The following is an 18,136-nucleotide window of genomic DNA, read 5'->3' on the forward strand; positions in this document are numbered from 1 at the left end:
AGCAAAGAGGGTGACAAGTGCTGAATAGTCGTTGGTGCATGTGGTCATGCTGAAATACGTCTCACCGACGCAGTCCACAAGTGGTCGATCGGACTTAAGTCGGGAGAATGGGCAGGCCAGCTCATTCGCCGAATATCCCCTCGTTTCAAGAGCTCCGAAACCTGTGCATTTCAGTGCAGTCGCGCGTTGTCAAACGTAGAAATGAAGTCAGGGCCTAATGAACTCCCGAAAAGACGCGCACGGGGAAGGAGTGCATTGTCACAATAACGTTGACCAGTGAGTGTGTCATGTTCAAAGATTCGTCCAGCTTTGTCAAACGCGATCGTTTTGAAAGTCCAGATATTATGGTATGGGAAGGCATAGTTTTGATAGGGCTTACTGAATTTTTGAAAGCGGTACACTCAACGGCTAATTTTATCGCGATGCTGCACTCCTCCTCCCCATATGCGTCTCTACAGGGGCGTATTCCGCCCTGACTTCATTTTAAGGATGATGGTGCCGTGACCGCTTTGCACTTAGCAGCTGGACGAACTCTTGGAAAGAAAGAATATTGGCGAATCAACTGTCCTGCCCGTTCCCCCGACTTAAATCCCACCGAGAACGTACGGAATGCGTTGAGGAGACGTATAGCAGAACATCCACGTGCACCAACGACTATCCAGCAGCCAACCGCGCCGGTAGAGAACTGGAACGCCCAACCACCAGAACCCCTAATCGAGCTTGTGTCCGGCATGGGAGCACGCCACAGAGCATCCGCTGCCTCCCGTGGTGATAGCACATCCAATTAATCACAATGTCTCATCTTTTGTAATGTCTAGGGGATCATCATAAATCGCGGTGACTTAAATGTAATTATCGTCTTTGAATAAAACTGTCATTTCCGCTTGTATCATTGCATATTTCGTTCAGTTAACTTCTCTACCATACGGTATCAGTTCTTTCTATGTATGGTCCAAGTTTCGTCTAGCTGTTATACATGGCAGTGACACACCTGTCCAAAACTGCCTCAACCTAGGTTGGGACATATGCATATGATTATTAAGCAATTTCCAGAAGAGTTAGTTTTATACTTTCCGGCTCCAGTTTCTTGATAGATACTAGGAGAAGGTAAAGGCCCTCATAAAAGTGTCATTCAACACTGACCACAGTGGCTCGATACACAGTCATATCCATCGATTATATAAATTAGAGAATTTTTTTTCACTCTTGAATACCTACGGGTGAGCATATCGGCCATATTATTCCGTTTGTAACAACGATACATATACAAATTATGCATGTGCCTTTTGAACGATTACGTTCTGCCAACTTCATAATGACTTGCACTTGATTCACACACCATTTGCTCATTTGCATGATTTATAGTGGCTGACTACTCCACTAATCTCATTCCGTTTGGTGAAAACATGGGTTAAGAGTCTTGAACCTGGCATTCTGCGGTTATCGAATTCGCTACAAGCAGCAGTGGCAGCGATTCCATTACAAAACCAATACACAATGTCATATTCTGAGGTCAGAATAGTCTAGAGCATGCAAGAGCTCTGCTCCTGTTCGAGACCTCAGCTACAGATGGCAACAGCATCATGAAGGACAGTGTCAGTTGTTAAGGTTACTGATAAGATGTACTTTGGTAAATGTTGTATTTTGTACTGGAAGAGAACAGTTTGTTAATAAGTATATCAAGTGAGGATTTGCTCATCAGTGACAGTTGTAAATTATCCATAACTTCTTTCGCAAATAAATGTGTCAAAGTTAAGTAAATCTTTCACTCATTTATGTAATAAAATGACCTGTGTTCTAGTTTGATGAGTTTTCTCCCAGAGCAATCAAAGAACTCATAGTTATGACCGGATTATGATCGGACGAAAGTAGTTTCGTCTGGTCACAAATGGTTTTATGGTATGTTCTGTTCTAATTAGTCTACCTATTGTTCCTAAAATATTCACTGCTCCTCGTTTAACATCTTTTATAACGCTTTACGCTGTACCTCCATGACGTAGTGATATATCTCGGCTCTTGAAAACGTCTGAATTTATCGAAATGACTGTTTTGTTCACTCTCTGAGATGTGAAAAATCCGTCATTCGAATTGTGATTCCGAACAAAAAGCTTAATAATGAGAGTATTTCCACAAAATGACACTTCCACGCAGTGAACCTTGCGATAGATTGCGTATTGCTTCACTGTTTTGATTTTCACAATTTCATATTAACTCCAATGGTAATCGTGGAAGAAAGAAAATTCCTTCTTACGAATTTCGTTCTCGTCATTGTGAAACATGAGTGTGTGTAGAATAAACGGAAAGAACAGTGTGCAGTCTATTTGCTATTTACAGCGTAACATCTCAAGTCCGCAAAGATATTCTTCCGATGACTGACTCAGAGTGAAAGATTTATTCTCCAAACAATTCCTGCATTGTGACTGTTTTTCCGTAATACCCTTTCTGCCAGACGTACAAGCCCAACAGAGTATGCAAGAGCGCTTAGATGAATTTTGGAAAGTACGACACGGCGGTATCGAAGTTGTGAGTGTGATTCGTGATTCGTACTTGAATAACTTATTCGCGAGAGAATTCCTTGCAAAAGAACCTGATTCTGGGTTCGAGTCCACACCGTTTTACTGATGAAATTACTGTATTTATATCGTTATCTTGTATACTTTCTTTTGAACCAAATAATATTAAAAGTTATATTTTGTTATTTTGTGTTGCACATAGGCATTTATTTACCGAAACTGCTGTGTCATGCATTACAAAACGGTTTACTTGAAAACATTTTCTACGGAGGTCGCTCTTATTATTGCGAACTGCTCCTCATGGAGGTTACATCTTAACTCTCTAATTTTGGAATCTCATTAAAGTATTTGTAGGTGTACTGCCATGTCATCTTATAAATTACTTAATATGCTAAAATACTAAAAGAACTGACGTTTCGCCCCTGTTGTCTTCTTCAGGGTAAAGTCTGACACCAGACGCGGGTGCCTACGTATATGTTTGGCAGTTTCACTGGGCCTATGCAGACATTCTCTGTGTAGGTAGCTGTTTCATTACATCATTATAAACTAACAACGTGCTTGAAGTTGTTTTTATATGTTTGAAATTTTTGGTAGGTCTTTATAATCAGGACTTACGTTTTAACATATCGAAAATGTCAAGAAAATTTCAGCGTTCACGTTCGTATGCAGCGAGTTTGAGAATTAACGCAACTAGTTGCTTTCAATAACGTTAAAAATTTGCTTAATGCAGCCCGCAAAACCGCTAATATGCATAATTTTCTGTGTTCCACCAGAAATATTTTCTTTTATTGCAAATGTCACTTGTTATACTGCACAGTGTGGCTGGAAATGTAATTTGCCTTCCAATCCAGCACCACCACACACATTCGCACTGGAAGCAGATACGAAATAATACGAAACAAATTGAACAGTTCTGTAAAAGTTATCCTCCATTCTACTAAACACGTACAATTAAACGCGTTGCTGAAATCGTTATTGACGTCTACTCGTTAATTTCCAATTAAGTACAATGTCAAAATTTATTTAATAGATTCGGCACTTTCTTATTAGCAGATACAAAGTAAAAGTTTAAGTGCATTGATATTTCAAGTGATCAACCTACTGTTCTTCACTGAGACTGCAGTTGGGTAGAAAGTGTGTAACGTTTCAAAGAATATACCTTTTCAGTGTATCCTGTATGCCGTGAACAAATACTTACTGTCTTTTTGTATTTGCTATTTAAATACATCGTAACAATATTAACCAATTACCTAATGTCACCAGTACATCTTTCCTCATATTTCTACTCGTTATCCTTTATAGTTCATGTCACGAACTTCTTGGCTCAAAACCCAGTCTGGTGCAGCTGATGATATTAGATAGCCTTTTCAGATGATTCTTAATGTTTGTTACTTGTATAGCTCAACCCTCCATTAAGTCAAATCTATGCCCGTGATATAACCTTGGATGTGTGATGTCACAGTTTCGTGGCGATCTAAGTGCATGGTTTGATGCATCGTTAATAAATAAATTCCATACCTACGAGGTCATTTCGGAAAGTAGTTTCTGCTGGCATACTATAGAGGGGAGAGTACACGCCAAGACGAACTGTACTTCAAAATGCAGTTATGATCAGTATGCAACCAGCAACCTGAAAGGGAAGATTACTATTAAGCTATGACACAAAGACAGTTGTACTGCGGACGAAGAAGAAAATATCCTCAGACATCGGCGGTCAATTTATGGAGACAGTGTTACGAGCAACGCTGCTGTGACACAATTATGCAAAAATTTTCCGCTACGGATGAAGTGACGTGCTCGATCGTCTACAGGGTGGACAACTGTCTCTAGTCATCGATAAAATTTTCCAAAAAGTGAACTAAACGGAGAAAATAGTAGAATTACGGAATTATATCACTTCTGTCCTCATTCTTTGTTCCGGAAGTCGTTTGACACAGTTTCGCACGGTTACTTAGAGAAAAAAAATAAACATCGAGCATATGGATTATCAGTCCGGCTTTGGGATTAGATTAAATTCCTAGAAATTCCTAGAAAATAAAATACAGCGTGTCGTTTTTAACGGAGGAAAATCGTCAGATGTACGAACTCCAAGTGACTGTTATTGGACCTTTATTACAATACAGGGTTTCAGCCACCTCCTACAGACATTAAAATAAATCAAAGGTGAAAACTGAAAATTTGTTCCGGACCGGGACTAGAACCCGAAAGACACGCTCCTCTAGAACGGTTGGCTTCACTGCGTCGGCTATCGGGACACGCTCCCGAACTACCCGAATTCTCAACCTGTTAGCCACAAGTATACCCCCCACTTCCATTAACCCCAGCGCTCGTAGCATACGCTAAATCCCGTAGGCGTTACGAAGATCTGGTGCATCCGCACTGAAAGTGCATGTTGTTCCGAGACCTTCAGAGGTGGTGGTCCAGACTGCTGTACACATCGGTACCTCTTATACCCAACAGCACGCCCTCTTGCATTGATGCAAGCCTGTATTCGTCGTGGCATACTATCCACAAGTTCATCAAGGCACTGTTGGTCCAGATTATCCCACTCCTCAATGGCGATTCGGCGTAGATCCCTCAGAATGGCTGGTGGGTCACGTCGTCCATAAACAGCCCTTTTAAATCTATCCCAGGCATGTTCGATAGGTTTCATGTCTGGAGAACAAGCTGGCCACTCTAGTCAAGCGATGTCGTTATCCTGAAGGAAGTCATTCACAAGATGTGCACGATGGGGGCGCGAATTGTTGTCCACGAAACGAATGCCTCGCCAATATGATGCCGATATGGTTGCACTATCGATCGGAGGATAGCATTCACGTATCGTGTAGCCGTTATGGCGCCTTCCATGACCACCAGCAGCGTACGTCGGCCCCACATAATGCCACCCAAAACAGCAGGTAACCTCCACCTTGCTACACTCGCTGGACAGTGTGTCTAAGGCGTTCAGCCTGACGTGGTTGCCTCCAGACGATTGTCTGGTTGAAGGCTGAAGGCATATGCGAAACTCATCGGTGAAGAGAACGTGATTCCAATCCTGAGCGGTCCATTCTGCATGTGTTGGGCCCATCTGTACCGCGCTGCATGGTGTCGTGGTTACAAAGATGGACCTCGCCATGGACGTCAGGAGTGACGTTGCGCATCATGCTGCCTATTGCGCACAGTTGATCTCGTAACACGTTGTCTTGTGGCTGCACAAAAAGCATTATTCAGCATTGTGGCGTTGTTGCCAGGGTTCCTCCGAGCTATGATCCGTAGGTAGCAGTCATCCACTTCAGTAGTAGCCCTTGGGTGGCCTGAGCGAGGCATGTCACCGACAGTTCCTGTCTCTCTGTACCTCCTCAATGTCCGAACAACATCGCTTTGGTTCACTCCGAGACGGCTGGCTTCCCGTATTGAGAGCCCTTCCTGGCACAAAGTAACAATGCGGACGCGATCGAACCACGGCATTGACCGTCTAGGCATGGTTGAACTACTGACAACACCTCCTTCTTGGTGGAATGACTGGAACTGATCGGCTGTCGGACCCCCTCCGTCTAATAGGTGCTGCTCATGCATGGTTGTTTACATCTTTGGGCGGGTTTAGTGATACCTCTGAACAGTAAAAGGGACTGTGTCTGTGATACAATATCCGCAATCAACGTGTAACTTTAGGTGTTCTGGAAACCGGGGTGATGCAAAACGTTTTTTAATGTGTTTACGTACTGATATGTGGTGTCTTTTGTCGGACACGTCCAACAGAACAGGCACCACATATCAATACACTAGCGAGGACATGACCGACAGAACAGACCATTTCACCTGTGAAACCTGCGAAATGAGAAAGGATATTGTCTTGCTATCGTTTGGGACAAGATAGGTTTCTATTGTTCATCTCGAGGCAACTTACGAAAAACAATGCAAAACGAACATTACAAAGCTCGCCACACATTGCCGTCAAACAAAAAACTTGACGACGTCTCCTTGTGTCTAGTGCATCTTGCGCAACGTGAATAAATGACTGTCGTAAGAGTGTCGCATCTATGAGGATCTTGAAGACGCCTTAGGCCATTTCTTTCGTCGGTGGCACAGTTCTACAACGATGGTACGGCGAGCGCTCTAAGTTCGTAGAAACGATAAAAATTTTACGACTATACCTATAATATGTGTATGGAAAACAGTCGTTTCATGTTTTTCATATTCCTTACTAAATAGTGAAAGATACCTTTCGAGTAGTTCTCGTACAAATTAAAGTCCTATGGCTGCCCATATGGTACAAACCTCTTAAAATCTGAGGGGACGTCAGTCGCTTAGGTTTCAATGTCGCTGCATATTTAGTCACCTAGTTCCTCATTTGCTATCACGAAACTGAATTAACCCTGTCCCACACTTTCCTATAGCAGAAAAATCTGAGTTAACCATTGTACATCGAACACGGAACCTTAGTGTCAGAAGCCAGCGACAGTAACCGCTGGTCGTCTCACAAATAGACTATACCACAACCATTCACAATATTTGGACAAAATGACACATTTCGGCCGTTTGATAAAATTCAGGAAATACGTTTTTCTCACAACTCCGCTACCTTTGTGTGAGATAGAAACGTCACGTTCAGGTCTCCTCAGACCATTCACGAGGAGCCGAGATTCTCGCCCCTTCTGAAGGGCTCTTTAGACTCACAGATTTACTGCCACTGGCATTGACGGCAGTATTTGTCGGCTGTATTTATTGCCTCTTAGAGCCGTTAGCCACTCGGCCTTAAATCCCTGAAGCAGTGCTTCTAACTGTTGCCAAAAAAAGATTGCACAGACCACTGCACCGCAATAATGCTTCCAGACGTCTTAGCAGCCTGGCACTCGGACTGCTCTAGGACGACGCATTTTATCAATCCAGGCACACTGTTTCAGAAACAGCACTGCGACAATTGCTCTCCTATAAACTGCAGGAAACCTGCAGTAAAATGGAAAGATCTGATTGCAAAGGAAATTTCTTTTATGATTAGCTATTCAAACATCTCTTACATTTATAACAGCTAGGTAATAGTGTCTGGACAAGCCCATAAAAATTTCGCTTATTCATAAGTACAATGTCGCTCCTTGTACGGAAAGCGCATTACGTACCTTTTTTTTCTCCAACGGACACGATAGGAGAGGGGGAAACTTCATCCCATTCTAATTCCTAATTAGGAAAATAATGTATCTGAGTACCTAAAACCGCTTCCATACTCTCCAAATGATGACTCAACGACTTTGCTTGAATACATTAACCCAGGATCGTTGCTAAACTTGTCATTGTTTATAACCATCTAATGATGTACAAATACTCACAAGATTATTACCGTACGCTTCTCCAATAGGAAATAAAACATTGTATTTTTCTCGTTATAGGATTTGTTTTCCGTGATATATTTCGTCACAATAGGTAGAAACAATTTTTAAGCATAAAGTTTATTTTGTTGTATTAATTCTATTTGCTTTCCTCTTCTGTATGCTTCACAGTAAATACTGAGCCAATTTACTTACACACGAGCTCCTCTTTCTCATTACAAAGTGAACTGTGCTGAAATATACATCGTTTTAGTGTTTCTCTATAGAGGAAGTCTTGTTTTTTTACGATGCGTATCAGCGTTTATTTTTTGCGGTCCCTCTTAAACCTTCTAGACCAAACTTTTATATATCAAACGTAAAATCAAGTCATTCCTGGGTTCCGCACGTGTTTTCAACATATCTTTCATTTTCTCTCTCCATTATCTGTCTTCTTTGTGTGAAGTCCACTGTTTCTAAACTCAGGACTCATTGACGTTTTGCTACTCTCACATCCCCACCAACCCAGTGCGCAAATAGTGATGAAGTAAATGTGAAATCAATAAATAATAAGAGACTCAAATGGACACAGCATGCAGGAATTTATATAAAAACAGTTGTAGTATATTGCTCGCATACTTATCAGAAGTTCTGGTTTGATAGAAAAAGGTCGAGACAATATTTCGTGTTGCACTTACTGTGGACTTAGCGAGTGAGAAAATATGAAAATACTGCTTGTGCTTCTTGAACGCCAGGTATAACATTGCGGATTGCATAAAACGACTTCGGTAGGTGCAGCTGAATCACTCTGAATGCAGTCATGTCTCACCAGGAAAAAAATCAGAAACAACGTCCCCTTCATGCGCTGACTGCAATAGTCAATTGTAATGGTGGCATCGAGCAACAGTCTCTGAATTGGTGAGCTCAGTGAATACATGCTACTGACGTACCGGTCTGAGGTGCTAAATGGCGAAACGAGTTTTCTCGTCCTTCTTTCCAAGGCCGCTCCTAACACGTCAGAGGATGGCATTCACGTATCGTACAGCCGTTACGGCGCCTTCCATGACCACCAGCGGCGTACGTCAGCCCCACCTAATGCCACACCAAAACAGCAGGGAACCTCCACCTTGCTGCACTCACTGGACAGTGTGTCTATGGATTAAACCTATACGACACCTCTTAACACTGGCCCAGAAGTGGTTCGGAGCGCCACGTAATAACAGCAGTCTGCCTCTATCTGCCAGTGGGGGCACTGGTTCCCACGCTACGCCGCAGACACTGCTTGCGAGTAAAACTGAACCTGGAATGACTGATCGACGAGGACGAAACGTACAAAAATTACTAGGAACGTTTCAGCGACACTAGGGAGTGCTGAAAATTAATCCCTTTTTAAATAAAATAAACGTTATAACCGTTCAACATCTTTATATTTCATGTCTCCATATCTGCACACCAGTGATCTCTATACAACCTGGATGTAGAAGTCTGGTCTCTGAATATAGAACTGCAGCGTGTCTGCAAATACACGTCTTTGCATCGTCCGCTATATTGTAGTTTGGCAAACAAATTTCCATCGGTCTGCATGTGACAAAGAATTGCAGACTGATTTCTTGTTTTGAACTTTATGTCAACATATGAAGTAATAGGCTTATGAGGGAGAGGAATTGAAAAGTATTTTCTTTTGGTGTTCTAGTGACATTTCCTAGCAGCCATGTTGTAGTTTGGCAAGAAACGAAATATGAGCATCTATGGCTGCCATGATAGAATGGCTGAAGTTCAATATTCAGGTAGCATAGAGATCACTGCTGCAGACATCTGCCACCAGAGGCCGTCGAACTGTAGAGTATAACATGGGGGTGCGTAACTATTCGGTGAGAGAGGAACAGCGCCCTGTAATCAAGTTTCGAATTTGAGAAGTTCCTGCACACTTGGAACACCCTGTTCATGATCAAGACAATGCCAGATCACACACGAGCGCTGTGACATCTGCAATAACCCGACGTCTTTGGTTCACCGTCATCTATCGTCCTTCGTACAGTATCGATTTGGGCCCATCCGATTTTCGTCTGTTCCCAGAATTTGAAGAACACTTTCGAGGACTTCACTGTGATAGTGGTGAAGCGGTGCAAGCAGAGGTGAGGTTGTGGCTCTGTCAACAAAGTTAAATATTCCACAGTGACGGCATCAACAACCTGGTCTCTCGTTGGGAGAAATGTGCTCATCGCCAGAGTGACTATGTTGAGAAATAAATATGCAGGAACGTAGAATGTTAATAAAGTTTGTTCTATTTAAAAACCTTTATCAGTTTTCTCATAAAAACTCGGAGGCACTACTCCTAAAAATGCCCTTCTAATTTGTTCGTGAAGATGCTCAGCCATTCCCATTGCTACTTTCCAATAAGCACGCACAACAGAGTGTAATATATTGCGTTCTATCAGCCAAAACTGCTTCAACCAAGCAATTTATTTGCTAGTATATGAAGTGTAGTCAAAAAATTTAATTATCACCTCAATCAGATTCGCCCTTCAGTGTGACACATTTCTCCTAATAATGACTTAACGGAGAACGTTTGCACTTTGACTGTTTATGAAAGGTTCCACATCGAAAATGACCTCTACATCATCCTGGAAATGCCTGGCTTGGAGTGCTTTCTTCGTCCGAGAAAAGAGGATTAAGTCATTAGATCCCATGTCAGCAGAATGCAGGCGTAAAGCAAAATTTAATAGCACACAGAAGTAGCATGTGTGTTGTAGAATGAACTAAGATGATGTCGTGGAGCAACAGTTTACAATGACGTTTCGACTGACAGAATTCCGTACCCTCGTAAGCAAATTTCGATGACGCCAACTGTGGCAGTTTGCTGCTTGTTAGCATAATCTGTCAGCACCACACCACACCATTTCCAAAACAGACCATCACCTTGCCAATGATGGTTGGGACGTCGACTTTTTCGGTGGTGGTGAATCTGCGTGTTTCCACTGTATGCTTTGCTCCTTTGCATCGGGGACATAGTAACAGACGCGGCATTCGTCCTTGGTTACTAGGCGGCTAAATAATTCATCTGGAAAAGCGTAATGTTTCCGCTGATATCTCGGTTCGGCGGCCTTTGTCAATGGATGTGACCAATGAGCAGTCGCGGAATCCAGCAGGAGGCGATCTTTGCCGTGTTCAAAATGTCGTGGAAGATGTTGAAAACTGATCCATGATTGATTTTCGCATTTTTCCTCTGCCGATGTGCTACGATACCCTGAGACAAGAGGATTTCACTGTGTACCATGACTCCAGAAATGTACCTGCAAACAAAACAAAAATTAATTACGTAACTTTATTTTTTTGATATAATAATTGAAACTTTGACTAGCCTCTTTCAATCCATACGCCTGTTCCATATGGCATCGATCGCCTTTCGAAAATCTAGGAATATAAAAGCCATTTGTTATCCCTCGCCCAGTATTTGCGGTTTGGATATCGACAGCATTGACACTTTTTCTCTTTTACGAGAAGAACTGCGGAGTTAATGGCGTGAGGGCGTTGCCCACCAAGACCGCGATACAGAGACCTTCCCTTCTGAATAGACCCTTAAGCCTTTGGCACACGGACTTTGAGTGTGCCGAATTTAACGTTCTGCTGAACGCTCAGAAACGATGCGACTTGCGCCTTCGTTTTGTGTGCCTCAACAGGGTATACGCTTCGCAGCGCTCTACAGTGGCAGTCGTCGGCTGTATCCGGGTCGTAAAGCGAACATTTGCTCCCTTTCCCATATGCTACCCATGTTTTTCTGTGTGTAGTACACATAAATAAAAGCTTCAAATCCATGAATTTGTTATCAGGTAAAAAGGAACATACCATGTCAAGTCAATAAGGACAACGGCTTATAGAAGTCCCACTACAAAGTGTGCGATGGTAATTTACGATAATGCTGCAGATAAGAATTATTTCATCATTCTCATCTTTTAATAAAAACCCCAAGGTTATTCTTCCTATATCACTGTTGCTAATCAGTAGTAGAATGTTTACAGCGCATGAAATACAAAACTTGAAACAAAAAAGTGCGCCGGCCGCGGTGGTCTCGCGGTTCTAGGCGCGCAGTCCGGAACAGTACGACTGCTACGGTCGCAGGTTCGAATCCTGCCTCGGGCATAGATGTGTGTGATGTCGTTAAGTTAGTTAGGTTTAAGTAGTTCTAAGTTCTAGGGGACTGATAACCACAGCAGTTGAGTCCCATAGTGCTCAGAGCCATTTGAGCCAACAAAGTGCAAAATATATTACCGCGAGTTGTAGAATCTGTCTTGTTGATACAGCCAATCGAATACACTCACTCCTCAGAAAGTCCGCCCCCGGTAGCTGAGTGGTCAGCGCGACAGAATGTCAATCCTAAGGGCCCGGGTTCGATTCCCTGCTGGGACGGAGATTTTCTCCGCTTAGGGACTGAGTGTTGTGTTGCCCTAATCATCATCATTTCATCCCCATCGACGCGCAAGTCGCCGAAGTGTCGTCAAATTGAAAGACTTGCACCCGGCGAACGGTCTATGGCCCTCGTCACAAGACTCCTCAGAAAGTGAGCACATATATTCACATAACATCGAATATTATATAACATAATTTTATTACACTAATAAAAAATTATCAGAATCTATTAGAAAACACGAAAGTTAGTAAAATCATATTTGGGACTAGCGAGACACGAACCAACACCACGTCCCCGATTACCTTAGAAGTCTGCGCATTTGTTGATTACGCTACACCGACCATGAATAACTCACCATCATCCATTCCATCTTACCGTCTCTTAAAAGCCTTTCCAGCAGATATGCTACTAACTGACATTTAATTATTGGGTTGTTGCATAACGGCGACTTTATTTACCAATAATATATTCTCCTTCGCAACAGTGTGCCAACGTTGGGATAACTTTCCGATTCCGCGACTGTAGAAATCACCTGGTTTTGAGGCGGAGAAGTTGTCGAGTCATGTTCGAAGCGCATTTCCATCCGAAAGGGAAGTACCTTGGTGGTTCTTCCATGGAGAGCGGAAAAGAAAAACATCTCAGGGCACAAGGTCAGATGAACAAGGTGAGTGATGCATGATTTCTCGACTCCTGTATACTGTTTTTCGTCAGTCTAGCGGAATGTAGACTGACGTAATCGTGGAGCACCATCAGTTCAAGCAGTATTCCTGGTCATTGTTCTTGGATTGCGTCTGCAAGACGTCTCAGTTTTTAACAGTAGATGCCAGCTCCGATTGTTACACCTTGGGAAAGCAATTAGTAGCACGACACACCGTCGCTGTTCCACCAGATGCATAGCGTTATATTCTGTGGATGCGCGCAGGGCTTTAAACGCGGTGTTTGGGCTTACTGTTCCTTATGTTAGCATAAAGACACCAATTGTACACACCACTGACGATATAAGATAGGAATGGTCGGTGCTGTTCACGAGCCAATTAATGACGACAAAGCGGAGGTGCAAATATGGTCAACCATTGATTTTTCTGTGATTTTGGCTTAGAGCATGCGGTACCCATAGGCCAGAGTTTTCAACCTTCCCCGTTGCGTCTAGATGGCGCACGATGGCGGAATGATCACAGTTCATCATATTTGTCAGTTCTCGAGTACATTGACGTGGATAATTATGGATTAATAAATTTAAACGATCTAATCAAACCCAGAAAGTCTTCCTGAATGTGAAGAGTCACTAATGTCAAAAAAATCCTCCTCAAAACGAAAAAACCATTTTCTTGCCGTGCTCTGTCCAATTGTATTCTCCACATACAGGACGCAAATGTTTGTGACTGCCTCTGCTGCTGTTACCCCTCTACTGAACTCAGAGAGGAAAATATGTCGGTAATGTTCCGATTTCTCCACTTGTCACTCCATTTTCTAGCGTCCACAGCTCCGCTCATTACCTACAAGTGACAAAATGACAGTACGTAAACTAAAATAGCAACAGTGAACTACAAATAAAAAATTACAGTCGATAAATAAACATATATCAACCGGAGTACCAACAAGCAAAACAAAAATACTACGAACTTATGCATCAACTAAGAGAACAAACTGTACCAAGTACAGTGTGTTTCCGATGGATCCTCAATAGTACTATCATAATACGAAAGTTAAAATAATTATTTAACCACGAAGACGACGTTCCCATCAGTTTATTACAGTAAATAGTACAATTAACGACAGGTTTTCGAGAGATCTTCAACTCACTGCTGCTTACAAAAGGCATACGTACATGAGAGCTTCAACTGGAACCCAACATGGGCCCCCACGACTTTGTACTGAAGAGTGATGGCATCATGTGGCATAGGTGGCGTAATTCTATCTCATTGCTCCAAGTGCCAACCCACGTTTAGAATATCTGACATGCCAGATATTGCTCTGCAGGTTGCGAACGACTCCCCAACGTGCTTTGTCTACGCTACGGCGTCAGAAACTCGGCACCGAGGCCCACGAGAAAGATAGGCCATGGCGCGTGCGTCACAGCACGTGACACTGCAGGTCTTATGAGTGCCAACAGCCGTCTTCGGAGAGGAGTAAGTAACTATTTCAACAAGTTTAATAATTCTCGACTGCGCGTTTAAATGCATGAGAGGTCTCGACAGCAAACGACAAAGCTAAGACCTTTAGTTAGTATATTTTCAATTACATATTTTTTCCCGTGGGCCCTGCTCGAAGCCGAGAGTTGGCGAAGTGTGATGGACAAGCCGACTGGTGTGACGTCACAAACTCGTTGCGAGGCCCGTATCAAGCTGATGACACCGCCTTCCTGGCTCTCTAGCCTACCCTTCAACGGTCCCAACGCACCCTCCAAACCCACCTTAACCAGTTCACCACTTGGTGTAACCAGTGGTTCCTCCGTCTCAACCCCTCCAAAACCCAGGCAATCATCATAGGCCGCACCACCCGCTCCTTCCGTCTCCATGATTTCTACCTCACACATTATGGTCGTCCCATCCAACTCGTCCCCACCCTGAGAAACCTTGGCCTCACCCTCGACCGTCACCTCACCTGGATCCTTCACGTCCAGACCATTCAGCACAAAGCTCTAACATTCTGCGTGGTGTCTGTTTGTTCTATATCGTGTCTCCCTACCACTTTCGCGCAACGACGCTCTGAGCGTGTTTTTTTAAGGAATTGACTAGTTTGAACCTGGGACCTGTTGCTGGTAGGGAGACGCCAGACCACAAATGACATGTAGAGTTCAGAAGAGTTCAGTGAGACTAGCGATGATATAACCAAATACTTAATGATTTCAGCGTCAGCTCCACTGCACTCCCTGTAAATTTAGTGGAAGGGGCTCAAGGCTTTCCTATTTTTAGTTAGCTGGTAAAATAACGTCGAAAACGCAGTTAAGTTTACCATTGGAAATTTTATTCTACTCAGAAAACATTGTTTATAAATTGCATTATTGATAAAAGGAAATGTTTTTATACAGGACGCTAAAAACCAACTGCGTTCAACAAAAATGTGAACGAATATTCCCTGAATGGGTTTCCAAGTTCTACAATGGATCGAAGGATGACCTATGCCATATCACATCTCTAATCTAGGTTTAAATTAAGTTTCATAAAAGAGAAAACTATCAAAATGGTCTACAGTGACCCTCAATTATCTTTAATTACTTATCTAACTTGCCGTAAATTACAGTGGCTGATGTGACTTCTCAATAATTATATAACAGAAAAATCATCGCGTTTCAGATTTTAACTTACGTAGCAAATGTGAATACCATGAGATTTAATTGACGATCGACACTAGTATTACGCAAAACGGGGCTGTAACAGATGAGACTTCTGCGGTTCTGAGTGAAGCCTTATGCGCTCAAAAATGCGGCATCGCGTGCGTTCATTACCTTGTCAGTGTTTAGGCAGCGTCAGGGCGGCGCAGCTTCTCACATCTCGCCGTCTCCGAAGCAACTCCCTCCTAACTTCTCCTTACTACAATTTACCGAAGTTGGTTTAAAAAAACTATCTGGCTGTGTTTTCATCTGACCAATCAGGGTCTCAATGTTAACCTTAAGCTCCGCCTACAAAAATTCTGTCCATCCAATGAGAAACGCTATACTTTTCGTGGTGGGACAATGTTTTTAAAGTTTGCAACGTAACAGAGACGCGAAAAAGTCTCACGCTAAAACTTGCAGCTGGTGTGGTCCTTTTAGTGTTATCGTAAGATCTATACTGTTCTTCTGGAAGGCTCTATCTTTTAACTTGGGCGGGGGGGGGGGGGTGGGGGGGGTGGTCCTGACGTAACAGAGACGCGAAAAAGTCTCACGCTAAAACTGGCGGCCGGGGTGGCCCTTTTAGTGTTATCGTAAGATCTATACTGTTCTTCAGGAGGGCTCTAGCTTTTAACATGGGCTGGGGGGTGGTCCTAGCGGTTAGCTGGAACGTGGGTGTCCGTCCCTTATCGTAGGGCATTCTAGCTTAACACGGTTCTGCTCTTGGCTTCTGTTCCCGTTTCTCCCCTCGTTTCTCCCCTCGGAACTGCGTCTGTCTCACGGTGGGAAGGTATGACATGCATTTAGGCATTCTTGTGTTAGTCTGTGGTATTCCATTTGCTCACTCGTTACTCGATTTATTCGGAGCTATGTGACATACTACTGGATTTGCTTATCATGTCAGGGTTTTCATGGAAGGTGTTGGATTTGCCTGACACCTTACAAAGCCCATTCCCACCTCCACCTCCTGAAACTCCTGTCTGGCCAGACATGGGGATTGCATCCTTCCACCATCCTCTACACCTACAAATCCCTCATTCATCCTATCCTGTTATACCAGCATTGCCTGGATCTCCGCACCCACCCGCTTTTACAAGGCCCTCCAAATCCCTGAACGCCATGCACACCACCTTGCCTTCCATATCCGCCTTCCTTTCCCCACACGGCTCCTGTATGAACCCATCCCCTTCCCCCACCTCCCCCTGTTCCTCCAACATCTCTGCATTCTTTACATTGTCCGTAAGCTTGATCCCCCCCACCCCTTGGTTTCCTCTTTCCTCACCGCCCTCCACCCGTTGCCGTGCCTCTATCGCTGTATCCCTCGCTCTCTCCACCTCCACACCCTCCATCTCCTTCATCAGTGCAATTTCCAGCACCTCCCTCTCCCGAATAATGAACTTCGCTGTGACATATACCCTTCCTTTCAACTATAACCTGACCTTGTTCCCCACTCCCACTTTTTTCCTCTACCCTCCTTCTCCCTCGAGAGGATTTTCCTCCTCCCCCCCCCCCTGAGCCTCTGCCCCCGTCTTTGCCTCTTTCCCTCCCATGTCCCTCCCTACCTGGCCCTCTCGGGCGCGCCCCCTACCCATCCCCCCTCTCTTCCCCTGCCTCCCTTTTTCCCTTCTCCCTCATCTCCTTACGCCTGGCAGATCCTCCGTTTTGATCATCGTGCCACGTCAGTGTTGTGTTTAGTGCTGTTTCTCCTGTGCATCGAGAGGTGCGATTTTAATTGTTTGCTGGCCGTGTATTTAGTGTTACTGTCAGTGTTTATTATGTGTTTCGCCATCCATTGATACTTTTATGCTCCAGTCACACTGAGCCTTGTTTCTTTTAATTGTCTCAGTGTGTGGTTTTTTGTGTGTGTTACTTTTTTACGGATTTTATCTCCATTTTACAAAAAATGGTTCAAATGGCTCTGAGCACTATGGGACTTAACATCTACGGTCATCAGTCCCCTAGAACTTAGAACTACTCAAACCTAACTAACCTAAGGACAGCACACAACACCCAGCCATCACGAGGCAGAGAAAATCTCCATTTTACAGTCACCCCCTTTTTTGTCTATTGTCTTCCATGATGTTCCCTCTTTTTTGTATCTATGTTCACCGTGTTTTCTCCTTTGTAATTTTTTTAAATGTCTTCTATTGTTTGTTCTATGTCTTTTGGCTGAAGAGCAGCGCATATGCTGCTGCCAGCCCGCCCCGATGGGGAATTGAAATACAATAAAGGAAAAATAATCGGCACGCTCAACGCTCGAATGCTCGTTCCGTGTGCCGGCGGCTTTGAGACGGACAGCGCCGGCCCCGCCTGCGTTATCTGCTGCCGCAGGCGCAGCGCCATCAGTCTAGCACGGCAGGTCCGGGCGCTGCCTGTATGACGTCCAGCTCCGCCGCCATCAGTCTTCGTCCGCCGCCGCGCGGCGTAGCGCCTTGCGATTGCTTTCATGTCAGCCTGCCCGCTCCGGATATGGCTTTACGTGTCGCCTGATGGCCGCGCACCCAGCGGTCGGGACTAACGGCCACAACAAAAGACGACCCACCGTAGATTATACGGCAACCTAACAACTTCAGTTTACGAATATCGGGAAGTTCACTAGAAACTTGATCTTGACAGCATGTCA

At 43.9% G+C, this 18,136-nt stretch overlaps 1 protein-coding gene across 2 annotated transcripts in view; it reads left to right on the forward strand.

Moving 5' to 3' along the window:
* The window catches only part of LOC124774989 (neuromodulin), a 732,616-nt gene that overhangs the window by 469,348 nt on the left and 245,132 nt on the right, over positions 1–18,136 (forward strand). The window lies entirely within an intron of this gene.

Source organism: Schistocerca piceifrons, chromosome 2 (genome assembly GCF_021461385.2).
Source record: "Schistocerca piceifrons isolate TAMUIC-IGC-003096 chromosome 2, iqSchPice1.1, whole genome shotgun sequence".
NCBI classification, from domain to species: Eukaryota; Metazoa; Arthropoda; class Insecta; order Orthoptera; family Acrididae; genus Schistocerca; species Schistocerca piceifrons.